Raw genomic sequence first — 12,087 nt, 5'->3', positions numbered from 1 at the left:
TTTATAAGACCAGGGATATTTAACATATTTGTGATGGATAAAACCAGTGGGACTGATATGATTAATTTATATTCAGTGTTGGCAATAAGATTAAGGCAAAGTGGAGAAAGGAGGAAAAGAATCTGAGAAAGAATCTTGAGAAAAGGATAGAGCAGAGAGTAAAAATTATAGAACAAATTAAACACAAACATTCTCTTTGGCTACAACAATCCTAAAGTAAAATAAAGCATATATTACTATATGCTGGCAACAACTGAAAAAAAAAAACACCTGGGGTTCATGACAAAGGCTACAAGAATAACATGATATCTGGCTTTCTGAATGAACTCTAGGGAAGCTAAAGTCATAATTCACTGTAGAAGATATGATTTACTTGCATGTCATTTTGTTTTCAATTCTGGAATTTGTTTAGAAAAAAAAGACATTAAGCTGCTAGACACAGTACAAAAACACGTAACAGAAATAAAAAAAAGACTAATCCAACTATTACATGAATACATGATACAGACTCCATGAATGTTCACTTTGGTGAATACAGACAGGGAAAGGGAACATGACATACACATATAGGCTGTAATGGAAATGCTGGGATAACTGCAATTTAAGTGGAAGATTGGGGAAGAAGTCATCAACGGTAGTAGAGAGGTATGACTAGAATGAAAAAAGTTGTGATGAAGTATTTCACAGACAAGGTAATAGGAAACTAGAAAATATTACATAATATGAGCATGGGACTCAGGAAGATTTAAACTTGCATGGGATTGATAGGATAAAAGTGGATGTGAACTGGGCGTCAACTGTAAGAACTCACCACAACATATGAATAGATTCTGTCAAGATAATTATATGTTCATATGTCACACCTTAGGCATAGATCACCTAGCAACTGCCAAGGGCACCACTAAGCAAGGGGTGCTGTTCTAACTTATTTATTTATTTTTGCCTCAACAAGACAAAGTAGTGCCATGGCTATTCAAAGCAGCTGTTTAAGTACCTTACAAGCAAAATGATGCATCTTAATTGCAGGGGTTTCTGGTCTGTCCCACTTATACACTATAGCAATAACCCACGCCTGGGTGTGGGTAATGCTAAATTTACCCACGGTTGGCGTGGTTTGGTCCCCGAGGCGAGACCAAACAAAGCCAACCGTGGTAAATTTAATTACACACCCAGAAGTGGGTTATATTATTATATATGACATTATTTAAGAAAAGAAACTATTACTTTTCTTAAATAATGGCATAGTATAATGCCTGTTTACTGCCCTTCCGCAGATGTCTTGGCATCCGTGGCAGTTCTGATGTACTGCGGCCCTGCGCAGTACATCAGAGTTGAGCAAAGCAACGGAGAAAGCAAGATCTCCGTTGCTTTATGTCTCGCTATGTTAAATGAGTTTAACATACCGAGACAGTTTTAAAATAAGCAACGGACATCTCCGTTGCTTATTTTAAAACTGTCTCGCTATGTTAAACTCATTTAACATAGCGAGACTAAAAAGCAACGGAGATCTTGCTTTCTCCGTTGCTTTAAACACTGCCTCGCTATGTTAAATGGGTTTAACATAGCGAGACAGTTTAAAATAAGCAACGGAGATCTCCGTTGCTTATTTTAAAGCTGTCTCGCTATGTTAAACCCATTTAACATAGCGAGACAGTGTTTAAAAAAAAAGAGTTATACTAATGGAAAAAGTCCGGGCGACCGGACCTTTTTCCATTAGTATAACTCGATTTACAACGGGCACGCTGGCCAATCAGCGTGCACGTTTTGGGGGGATCATGGTATAATACATAATAAATCATAGAGTCTCAAATTACATTCAGCCAATACTGACATTAGAGTTCCGTATGTTGTACTGTTCAGAAAATGCATGCTGATTCAAAAACTGTTGTTATATTAACTTTCTAAATGATAGAATAATATTTAAAAACATCCCTGCTTTCGGGTTTTGCTTTCATATTATTTTTTTGCCTATGTCCCTGCTTCTTGAGCAAATAAGTTGAAAGCCATGCTCCCTACTATCTCAGATTTTTTTCTTATATTTTGATCATTTCCTTGTAACATTTGCTGTTTTCTGGTAAATTACTGAAGGTTGTTGTCACTAGATACTGACAAACATTTGAGTTTCAGACGTTGTATCCTTCAGAAACTGCATGCTAACACAAAACCTATTATTCTAGCGACTTTCTCAGTATGATTCTTGAGCTGGTTGGCAGTTATTGAATGCAATACTATTTGTCCCTTATTTTATTTATTTATTTATTTATATTTTATAAGAGTTTGACATCTGGGATGGAGATAAAGTGGCTGTAATTGTTGAGGCTGTCTATGATAGAAAATTACTATTTGGTATTTGCTCTTTTTCTGCCTTTGAGGGAGTAATGCGATTAGCATGAACCATAGTTGAAATGCATTGCATGGCCATCACTTTTTATCACAATCAGATGTCAGATGTGTACACAGAGGTGACTAAACAGCTGGCTAGGGGTGGGGGCTGTCTGTGAATAACTCACCCTTTTGAAAGGTTGTTCATTTTAAACAGTCACTAATCTGGCTTTTCAGGTCTGATGTTGTTGTTGTTGTCTTTTGGCTTTTCCCGGTTAGGGGTCGCCACAGTGGAACTCTGGTCCGCTAATGATTGGCAGTAGATTTTCACGGTGCTGAGTTGCCAGCTTGACGTCCAACCTTCAATGAAGGCACGCCCATTCACGCATGTCTTTCGGAACGCCACTCGACCCGCGGGGAGGATATGCAGACTCTACACAGAAGGCACTCCCCGCACACTAGCTGAGAATTGAACGGGAGAACCTCTTGCTGTGAGGCAACAACGCTATTGCTGCACCACCGTGGATTACGCTTTTCAGGTCTGATGTGCTTTTGTATAAAGTGAGATGGATTACTATACTCTGCTGTTGCATTCATGTAAAAAAATTGAATTGCTGTGACTGTTATTATTAGTTTTCTGTTTACCACAGTTAGTGATCTGATCTACACTGAGTTATGTAGCTGTAATTGATGGGTACTGAGGTTGTCCATGAATAAAAGTGACTTACCCCTGCTGTCGTTTTATCACTGTTAAATACCAGTAACTGATCTAGAGTGGCAGAAGTAGCTTAACACAATGCATCCTATTTGCTAAATCAGTGTAAAGCTAATATTGCTATGGCTTATACTTCTGTGTACATGTGCGTGTGTTGGGGAGGGGTTGCAATTTATTTAAGAGTAAAAAGTTGGAAATAATTTGTTTCAGTTTCCATCACAAACATCAACATTGCACACAATATGTGCCTACCTTTGGTGGTTTGGCAGGAGCAGGATGTAGGTGAAAGCAACTGCTCAATAGCACAGTAGTGTAGTGAGTAGCATTGCCATTTCACAGTGCCTGGCTCTGACTGAGTTATTGATTCTAGCACTTTCCATGTGGAGTATGTTCTCCCTGTTCTCTGTGTGGTTTTATCCAAGTGCTCATTTTTTCCCTAACAGATGAATGACATGCTGTAGGTGAATGGACGTTCTACCGATTTGCCTGTTTATGATAGACCTGACATGTCCGTGGCAGTGTCCATATGTTTGTACATGTTTAAAAAAATCAGTACATCTTGTCCTAGACCTGGATATGTCTGCAGCAGTATCAGTGATATGTGTGTGTGTGTGTGTGTGTGTGTGTGTGTGTGTGTGTGTGTGTGTGTGTGTGTGTGTGTGTGTGTGTGTGTGTGTGTGTATAAATATATATATATATATATATTTATACACACACACACACACACACACACACACACACACACACACACACACACACACACACACACACACACACACACACACACACACACACACACACACACACACACACAGATATATAGCTGCAACTAAACTATATAACTGTGGCCATTTGTGCCTTCACTTTCATCCCAGTCTGACACACGGTGGGGCATAAACTATTTCCAGATAGGAGTTATGTATCCTTAAAATATTTGTCTTCTCACTTTATTGTGGGCTACTTGTTTGTCAGTTCTGAACATTATTAAGCCTTGGACTCAACTTATTTCTTTTCTGAAAGGAAAAAAAGGACTGAATTTGATTTCCTTACTCATGCTTTTTGTTCAGGCAAATCAATGGACCAAAAGGCTGGAATAATGCTCTAAATTGCACATAAGAGCTTCTATACCCTCATGGATAGAAGGAAAAGTAAAAATTAAAGCATAAGACATCATTTCTTTACTTAGTCATGGATTTTGTTTTGACTTTCATTGAATGAAAAGGTGATTTAAAAAAAACTCTAAACTGCAGTTCATAGTGTCTAGAAAACCATGGCTTAAGTCAATGTTTTGCTCCATAGTTATTTTAGTGCAGTCTTGACCCTTTGGTGTACAGAAAGGATGCAGGAAAAATTGAATGGTGAGACAAAAATGTGATGCAAGAAAGGAAAAGCGATCTGGATGATGTGAGGAAACCTGGATGGAGAAATAGGGAGGGCTCTGAAGGGTGTCTCTAGGGGATAGCAGTGGGTAATGGGGATGTGCCATGGAGTCCTCACTTAGGGTACAATTTCACCAAAGGTTTTTCTTAATTTTATTTGTGAGTAAAAATTAAAACAAAGCTGAATAAAAGGCAGCTCTTAAAGAAATCCTAAAAGATGCAGACCATACTGAAGCCAAATAGCTTGGCATAAAGATTCATTTACGTATCTGCAAAACTTAAAAGCAGTCTGTAACAATGGTATTAAAGAACTATAGTATGAAAGCATATTTCATATTTTGCAAGGCTTTATTATTTTGTGGTTAATATCAGACTGCTCTGGAATGACAGTTTCATGGGAAGCAGTTCCTGCATAACAGAATTCTGTTGCATTGACAAAGGTATAACATTTCACAAAATTACCTAAGATATTTTAACATTACATTTCAGACAGTGTATGAAATAAATCATTGTTTTACAGATGTCTTGCAAATTAATGATAAATGGTAAAGCACAGACTTTGAATGGTATGATAAATATTCTAGCAGGCTCTGCAAGATTCAGTATTGTATTTAACTGGCATGAAGTCATGACATTGTATCAACAGCCCTGATTCAATCTGAATACAAAACAAGTCTATTGAGATGTATTGGTTTCATAATTTTTTGTTATGCATTATGAATATTTTTTCAACTTAGATATAGTGGTTTTATTGGATGGGAGTATACTTTATTTGATCTACTTCTCTACAATCATCTCTTTCACTTAAATTTCTGTTTATTTTGTATTTGGATGGCTATTATACTGTTGTTGTTTCTGTTTGCAGTGGATTATTACTGCAAATTTAATGACCTTAGCCAAGGCTATTTAAAATGGAAGATTTAAAGTTTTTTCTTAAAATTTGCATTTTAGCAGGTCATTGCACAAAATAAATGCATTATATAAAAATGTATACTTTGGTGTATATGGCCACCTCTTTCTATGAATGGAGCATGCCTGTATATATTGAAGCTTGATTCTTGATCCCACTGGTCATCACAACTAGAGTTTGTTGCATCAAATACAGATAGCTTATTCTCTATTTCCTTAACTGATAAAAGCTGTAACAGACTGTTCATGTCTTACAGCACTTAGTTCTTTAATTCATTCTCTACAGGGACTCCTTCTGAGTGGAGTCTGTATGTTCTCTTTGTCTTTGTATAGGTTTTCTCTGGGTGCTTCTGGTCTGCTACATTCGTTAGACATGCAGTTGGATGAACTGCTGAGTTTCAAAATGTATTTAGGTGTGCATGGTGTATGACTGAATGTGTGTGTATCCTGTGATGGCCTGGCATTCCATCCAGACTGTTTCTCTGTCTTATGCCTACTGCTTGACATGATAAGCTCTGGCTTCCCTACAACTCTAAATGGGATAAAGGATATAGAAAAATAATTGAATGAATGAATGAATGTGATTGTGAGCAGTGGTGTTACGTAAAACAGAGACAAACCCCTATATACCTCAAGTCTTCTAATCTCATGTCAGACATTCTCTTCTAGTATGAAAAAAGAACCCTTGCAAACACCAATCTGAAATGATTTACTACAACCAAAAATGACAAACAACTCGCAGAACAAACCAAAATTGTTCTGGTTCAACGTTAAATCTATATTTTATTAAGTAATATGTTGCCACCTTCAGATACTTAATCAAATAACCTATTCCTCAATCTAATAAAGTCCTTCACTCACCACTTTCCAGAGCTGAGCACTACTTGTCAGCTATAAACTGCCTCCATTATCATGCCACAGGCATGCCTGATTATTGCTAGGGCACACCACACTACATTTGTTTGTGTCCTTTAAAGATATGCCAGTGACTCTTATATAGTTATAAGCAAATGTGACTGCGCCTGTGATGTCTTTGTTGTCTGTACACCTTTATCTAGCTTTGAATTTCTTTATCAAAGTACACTGGTCACGACAATCCTTAATTTAATTTCCTAGCATCTTATACCTGTTAAGTAGTTCATTGCAAATCCCCTCCAGTCCATACATAATGTAGTTAACCTTCTTCTATATTTTCCATACACACGTCTACTGAAATCTTATTTCCCTGGACTCATAAATGAAAGCTATCTATAGGCTACTTTGCTCTTGAATACAATGTACTGAAAGGCAGGGGCCCTATTCCAACATCTCTCAGATTAACTCTAGAACTAACTGCTTTCTAAAGATGTATAAAATACCCCCTAATTTAATGTGCCACAGACCCACTTCCTGAAAATTCTGACCTCTCAACTCTTAACCTAAATAGCACTAATTGCCAGATATTGCTAATCATCTTATAGTTTGTTGTGAATCTTTTCAGATAACCTATCTTCTTCCCTACTCTGGGTGGTATAACTTGAGCTTACCTCACTTGCCAGTTTGCAGTCTATTGGTTCTATCACTTATGTTTTGTTGCTTATATTAATGTTGTTGGTTACACATATTGACTAATAACTTATATATATATATATATATATATATATATATATATATATATATATATATATATATAGACATATATATATGTTTCTGATTTTATTTTTAATATTTGCTAAAATATTTTATACTAAATTTTCAAAAACACCTTTCTTTAATGCATCTTCTTTGCTATTATAGATTTTTATTCACTGCCACTTTTACTTTCTAGTGTATGCATGTGTAGCCTAAATGAATAAATTGTGTATATTGCCTTGTTTCAGTTGTAATAACTGTTATAAAAAAATCATACTTTGTGCTGCTTACATGCATGTTCTCTGTTGTATCTCCTGAACTGCTTGTTTGTACTGCTTTTGGCTAAATCTGAAAATGCAAATTAACTACTCGGAGCAAGAGGTGAACAAAAGGAACACAGAGACTTTATAACAATCAAACAGACATTAACTGCCTCTTCCTTGTTTCAGAAGAAAAAGTTTGGGATGTCCTTGAGACTTTACAGAAATTAACCTTAATCAAAGAAGACATGCAAAGATCATAGATGCATAACTATGTGGTTTTAATTTTCTAAATGAGGGACAGTCCACATATACACTCCTTGTCACTACAGCCATTGAAAAATGTTGATCACAAGGACTTTTCAATTGTGTCACTCAATTATATACCCTTCCTCCCTCCCCCTTTAGTAATCAGTTTCTCTAGCTGTTGTGGGGTATCCCTTCACATTTTATTATTTTTTTTATTTCCACCTTACTGTCTTTTCTAGAGCTTGACTTAGAGTTAAATACTTCAGCTTCCCATCTTAGTGGTAAGAAAGCTCTGAGTTTTGTTATGTCCATGCATCTCCATTATGCTGGTGTGCCCACTTGTGCTAGGGGTGAAGAGCAGCACATGTAGGGGCCTAGAGCTTTGTGGAATGGTCATGTGGGCAGCAATCATGACAGATGGGTACCATTTGTGAGGAATACTGAAACAATCATCTTTTCAAGCATCTACTGTAATAGTAAGTTACCTACACAGTGCTATTATTTAGTTATAACTTGCATTATTTTGCTCTATTTGATAATTTTATTCTGGAGAGTTTGCTGATAAATCATGCAGTGAAATAACACTGGTGATGGCAATGCTTCCTGCATAACCACATCGGCGTCTTGTCCAGTAAGCCCTGTTTTATGCCCACAAACTACTTAGTGCTTTTCATATTAGGTGTTTGATCAAACAGCATATCATGTACTCATAATGTACTTTCCCGGTAAAAGTTTTTCTCATAATGTAAAGATTTGCTAGTTCTTCATGTATCAGTTTCTGTTTATACCTACTGATACATAGTAACAGCTGGGATGCTATTACTTTCCTCCAGTGCACAATAAATATCACTACCTGCTATCCCATAAATAACATGGGCTTTGCCCAGTCACAGCATACTCACAATCTTGTGGACTTTATTTGATGTAATCTTCTTCTTCTTTCAGCTTTTCCCGGTTAGGTGTTGCCACAGCAGATCATCTGCCCGCCCATGATTGGCAGTGGAGTTTTACTGTGTCGAGTTGCCAGCCCGGCGCCCAACCTTCCACAGAAGGCATACACACGCACACACTCACACCTAGGGCCAATTTAGAGTGTCTAATCCACCTACTGCATGTCTTTGGGATGTGGGAAGAAACCGGAGCGCCCAGAGGAAACCCACGTGACCACAGGGAGGACATGCAGACTCCGCACAGAAGGCACCCCAGCCGAGAATCGAACCGGAGAACCACTTGCTGTGAGGCGACAACATTAACCGCTGCACCACTGTGGCCGCCCACTTTATTTGATGTAATACTGCTCGCAATGTCCTCCTCCTCCATCACCTCCTGAAATAGACATAAGTACCAATTCCCTACTTTAGTTTCAAAACAACCTCACCAGTTATCATTTTATCGCCAAAATTCATACACCTATTTCCCAATCAGTTAGCCTTCAGCAAAGAGTAACATAAGGATCCGCACTTGTTGTTCTGCTGTCCTCCATCTTTATAAATAAACTCCCCATTGACCTACCTAATCTCTCCCTCCTACTCTATGCAAATGATAGACAACTCAACAATCAGCTTCCTGAAAGACATGCAAGAAGATTTCCTAGCCCCAATTCAGTGGATCTGAAACAAAATCATTCTTCTCAAGTCCAGCACAACCAAAAGTATGTTATTTGGTACCAAACAAACTTAAAAAAACAACACTTTTTGAATGTCTTTGACCATAACAACACTCCCATAGAAAACACTACCTCTTTTAAAAAGGTTAGCTGTATCCTTATTTCTTAATTCCATAGTGGTCCTTTCCATTGCCTAAGAGATGAGACCGGTCTGACTTATGGGTATACAATTACCTAGATCCACAAAAGTCTAACTTTTGTGCAGGGGAATGCCTATTGCTGTCATCCATTCACCTGGCATAAAGCCTGTTTTGAAGCTGGCACTGAATAGCTTCTGTAGGGGATCAGACAAGTCATGTTTCAGGCTGACCAATAGGCAGCCTGGTATATTATCTAGCTCCACAAACAGTGTTCTTGGCCTTTGATAGCACCTTGACAACTTGCTCTTCGGAGATTTGAGTCGGGATTATCACACAGACACCTCACTTTCTAAATGAGATTTCTTTATTATAAATAATATTTATTACAGTTGTATATACTCTTTACATTTTTGTTACCTGATAGCGATATTTTATAGATGTGTACTTTCATTGCACTCTTGTTGTTTCTCATTAGATCTAATTTGGAATTTCTTTGTATTCCCAGGCTGAGATTAAAACTGGTTACTTGTGAGCAGTTCTCTGCCCAGGTAAACAAATAAATAATCTCATATGAATGAGGAAACATGTTTTATTTAAAACCAATTCCTAAATTAGATATTCTGCAGAATATGCACTATCATAGAAAGAAAGTTTATACATTTACTAGATTGTTACACAACTTATTGCATGAAATAATTAAATAACTAATAGAAAATTAGAATTACTTTGTTTACTCATTGCTGTAAGGCAGGCAATACCAGAAACAATGTATATCTGGAAACCTTGCCCAGAGACTAAAGCACTTAATTTCATTGTGTGGCCCACAGCACTACCTTTTTTTTAGCAACGAAATGTAGGAATTTGATTACAAAGTACTTTTGAAGAAGTATAAACTGCATATAAACTGCAATATCAGAAATGGATTGTAACATTTCCCAAAGGAAAACCACCATGAAGAATATTGGTATCCCAGAATCCATTCTGCATTATCAGCTGTTGTATCCAGCAGTGGCAGCTATCAACTTCAAAGTCAGGGATGCTGCAGGAAGTAACTGAATGGCTGAGGGTCATAGGGTCATAACTGTTTACCTGTGATCAAACAGCAGCTAGGTTCATTCACTTTCATCCACAGATTGTATCAGCATACTTATTCTAACCACTTTATTGGGGGGGGGGGATATAAATATATATATATATATAGATATATATATATATATATATATATATATATATATATATATATATATATATATATATATATATATATATATGGGTCTACCTGACAACGTCGAAAGCTTAGAACGCCGACAATGAGAACACCGATGCCAGAAGATCGAAAACTGAGAAGACCGACGGATGAAAACCCCGACGCTGAGAACACCGACGTGGGAAAAGGCTGTGTAAGTATGCGGTAGTGACGGACGTTAGGGTGCGAGTAAGGTAAGTGTGCGATAGTGATAGTCTTTGGGTTAGGGGCGGGTTAAGTGAGTTAGGGTTAGGACGTGTGTTAGGTGAGTGTGTGATAGTGACAGTCTTTGGGTTAGGGGTGGGTTAAGTGAGTTAGGGTTAGGGCGTGGGTTAGTTAAGTGTGCGATAGTGATAGTCTTTGGGTTAGGGGCGGGTTAAGTGAGTTAGGGTTAGGGCGCGGGTTAGGTGAGTGTGCGATAGTGGCGGACCTTAGGGTTAGGGTTTGGGTTAAGGTTGTAGGTAGTTGTGTATGTGAGGTTTAGTGTGGGTTTGTAAGGATTTAGGTGTGCTTGTGTTGTGTGTGTGCTTTTTGGACAGGGGATTTGTTTTGTTTGTTGATTGTCGGGATTATGGTGTGTCGGGCATGTGAGGTTTCGTGTTTGCGAACTGTCGGTTATGTGGTGTCGGTGATTTTGTTGTCGGTGTTGTGGTGTGTCGGTGTTGTCAGGTAGATCCATATATATATATATATATATATATATATATATATATATATATATATATATATATATATATATATATACTTCAGATGTCCAATTATAATGAAAAGAGATTTAGCAGTAGTGCTTGTTTGATTTGCTATTCTCAGTCTGAATTTGATTTTCTCACCCGTCTGCCCTGCTGCTGTTGTGCTTTTACACTCGGTGGCTTTTTGAGCCCCGACTATAAATCTGATTTTGGACACTCCTATCAGTCTCATCTCATCAGCTCATTCTACTGCTGACAGATCAACTGGGAAGGCTCTCCCCTTTGTCTCTTAACTTGAATTATATTCTGTTTCCTACCTTCCTATGTACTAAAAAATGCATTTCATTCAGCTGCTTTTACTGTATTCATGCTTCTTCCTACTTTATTTAGCTTTTTGCTGCACATTCTTAAAGTGTTCAGTTGCATTTAGTCTGCCGCATTTATCACTGCTTGTAGTAGTCTGATTACACTGTAACTGCTATTCTAAGCCTCTTAGTTCTGGGGATCAAACAAGTTACCTTACATAAGGAAGGTTTGTGGTCTACCTTCTTGTGGCAGGAAAGGTGGCTTATCTTCTAAGGTGGAAATTGCTAGTTGAAGGCTTATTATGTCTGCTATTCTAAAAGTGTTCTAGTTCTGGTTTAAGAGCTTGGGCCCCTAACCAGTTAATTTACATTAAGAAGGTTTGTGGTCTATACTCTTGTGGGAGGAGAAGGTAGCCTCCACCCTTCTGAGCTTGAAACTGATGGTACAGGTTTACTGTGCTTATTATTCTAAGTGCATTTGTTCTGATTTATGTACTTGGGTTCAAAACCAGTTATTTTACATTACGAAGGTTTATGGTCTATATTCTTGTGGCAGGAGAGGATAGCCTACATTCTTCTGAGATGTGAATTGCTGGTTGAAGGCTTATTATGGCTGTTTTTCTAAAATTGTCTTCATTCTGTTTTAAGCACTTGCC

The 12,087-nt window shown here is 37.6% G+C and overlaps 1 protein-coding gene across 2 annotated transcripts in view; it reads left to right on the top strand.

The window, feature by feature from the left end:
* PRKAG3 (protein kinase AMP-activated non-catalytic subunit gamma 3) overlaps positions 1–12,087 on the top strand; it is a 1,357,042-nt gene that overhangs the window by 740,147 nt on the left and 604,808 nt on the right. The gene's annotated exons all lie outside the window — the stretch shown is intronic.

This window comes from Protopterus annectens, chromosome 6.part0 (assembly GCF_019279795.1).
Source record: "Protopterus annectens isolate FY-2018-M chromosome 6.part0, PAN1.0, whole genome shotgun sequence".
NCBI classification, from domain to species: domain Eukaryota; kingdom Metazoa; phylum Chordata; order Ceratodontiformes; family Protopteridae; genus Protopterus; species Protopterus annectens.
This window is presented reverse-complemented; position numbering and strand designations above follow the sequence as displayed.